This window comes from Schistocerca piceifrons, chromosome 3, assembly GCF_021461385.2.
Source record: "Schistocerca piceifrons isolate TAMUIC-IGC-003096 chromosome 3, iqSchPice1.1, whole genome shotgun sequence".
In the NCBI taxonomy this organism is placed as follows: domain Eukaryota; kingdom Metazoa; phylum Arthropoda; class Insecta; order Orthoptera; family Acrididae; genus Schistocerca; species Schistocerca piceifrons.
Genome location: NC_060140.1, coordinates 752,501 through 755,000, shown reverse-complemented (window position 1 = coordinate 755,000; position 2,500 = coordinate 752,501).

Here is a 2,500-nt window from a genome sequence, read left to right as displayed (position 1 = left end):
TGTTTGGTTAGGTTTGGTTTTGTTTGGTCTGGTCTGGTTTGATTTGTTTTGGTATGGTCTGGTTTGGTTAGGTTTGATCTGGTTTGGTTATGTTAGGTTAGTTGAGGTTAGGTTTGGTTTGGTTTGGTTTCGTTTGGTTTCGTTAGGTTAGGTTAGGTTAGGTTAGGTTACGTTAGGTTAGGTTAGGTTAGGTTAGGTTTGGTTTGGTTTGGTTTGGTTTGGTTTGGTTTGGTTTGGTTTCGTTTGGTTTGGTTTGGTTTCGTTTGGTTTGGTTTGTTTTGGTTTGGTTTGGTTTGGTTTGGTTTGGTTTGGTTTCGTTATGTTAGGTTAGGTTAGGTTAGGTTAGGTTAGGTTAGGTTTGGTTAAGTTGGGTAGGTTTGGTTAGGTTTGGTTTGGTTTGGTATGGTATGATTTTATTTTGTTAGGTTAGGTTAGGTTAGGTTAGGTTTGGTTTGTTTGGTTGGTTTGGTTTGGTTCGGTTTGCTTTGGTATGGTTAGGTTTGGTTAGGTTTGATTAGGTTTGGGTAGGTTAGGTTACGTTAGGCTAGGTTAGATTATGTTAGGTTAGGTTACGTTAGGTCAGGTTAGGTTAGGTTTGGTTAGGTTAGGTTTGGTTTGGGTTGGTTTGGTTTGGTCTGGTTTGGTTTGGTTTGATTTGGTTTGGTTTGGTTTGGTTTGGTTAGGTTAGGTTAGGTTAGGTTAGGTTAGGGTGGGTTAGATTAGGTTAGGTTGGGTTAGGTGAGATAAGGTTAGGTTACATTAGGTTAGGTTAGGTTAGGCTAGGTTAGGTTAGGCTAGGCTAGGCTATGCTCGGCTAGGTTAGGCTAGGCTAGGCTAGGCTATGCTAGGCTAGGATAGGGTAGGCTAGTTTAGTTTAGGCTAGGTTAGGCTCGGTTGAGTTGGGTTGGGTTGGGTTGGGTTGGGTTGGGTTGGGTTGGTTTGGGTTGGGTTGGGTTGCGTTGGGTTGGGTTGTGTTGTGTTAGGTTGTGTTTTGTTGGATTGCGTTGGGTTGTGTTGTGTTAGGTTGCGTTTGCTTGGGTTGTGTTGGGTTGGGTTGGGTTGGGTTAGGTTAGGTTAGGTTAAATTAGGTTAGGGTTGATTAAATTAGGTTAGGTTAGGTTAGGTTAGGTTTGGTTTGGTTTGGTTTGGTTTGGATCGTTTGGTTTGGTTTGGTTGGTTTCGTTTGGTTTGGTTTGGTTTGACTTCGTTTGGTTTGGTTTCGTTTAGTTTGGTTTATTTTGGTTTGGTTTGGTTTGGTTTGGTTTGGTTAGGTTAGGTTAGGTTGGGTTAGGTTAGGTTAGGTTAGTTTGGGTTAGGTTGGTTTGGGTTGGGTTAGGTTAGGTTAGGTTAGGTTAGGTTAGGTTAGGTTAGGTTAGGTTCGGTTCGGTTAGGTTCGGTTAGGTTAGGTTAGGTTAGGTTAGGTTAGGTTAGGTTTTGTTTGGTTTGGTTTTGTTTTGTTTGGTTTTGTTTTGTTAGGTTAAGATAGGTTAGGTTAGGTTAGGTTAGGTTTGCTTTGGTTTCGTTTGGTTTGGTTTGGTTTGGTTTAGTTAGGTGTGGTTAGGTTAGGTTAGGTTAGGTTTGGTTAGGTTAGGTTAGGTTAGGTTAGGTTAGGTTATGTTACGTTAGGTTAGGTTCGGTTCGGTTAGGTTCGGTTAGGTTAGGTTAGGTTAGGTTAGGTTAGGTTAGGTTAGGTTAGGATTTGTTTGGTTTGGTTTTGTTTTGTTTGGTTTTGTTTTGTTAGGTTAAGATAGGTTAGGTTAGGTTATGTTAGGTTTGGTTTGGTTTCGTTGGTTTGGTTTGGTTTGGTTTGGTTTGGTTCGGTTTGGTTAGGTTTGGTTAGGTTAGTTTAGGTTAGGTTACTTTAGGTTAGGTTAGGTTAGCTTAGGTTACGTTAGCTTATGTTATGTTAGGTTAGGTTAGCTTAGGTTAGATTAGTTTAGGTTAGGTTATGTTTGGTTTCGTTAGGTTTGGTATGGTTTGGTTTTGGTTTGGTTTGGTTTGGTTGGTTTGGTTTGGTTTGGTTTTTTTTGGTTTGGTTTGGTTTGGTTTGGTTTCGTTAGGTGTGGTTAGGTTAGGTTAGGTTAGGTCAGGTTAGGATCGGTTCGGTTCGGTTCGTTTCGGTTCGGTTCGGTTCCGTTCCATTCGGTTCCGCTCGGTTCGGTTCGGTTCGGTTTGGTTCGATTCGGTTAGGTTAGTTTAGGATAGGTTAGGTTACGTTAGGTTAGGTTAGGTTAGGTTAGGTTTGGTTGGTTTGGTAGGTATGGTTTGGTAAGGTTAGGATAGGTTAGGTTATGTAAGGTTAGGTTAGGTTAGGTTAGGTTTGGTTTCATTTGGTTTCGTTTGGTTTGGTTTGGTTAGGTTTGGCTTGGTTTGGTCTGGTCTGGTTTGGTTTGTTTTGGTTTGGTCTGGTTTGGTTAGGTTTGATCTGGTTTGGTTATGTTAAGTTCGGTTAGGTCAGTTTAAATTAGGTTTGGCTTGGTTTGATTTGGTTTGGTTTGGT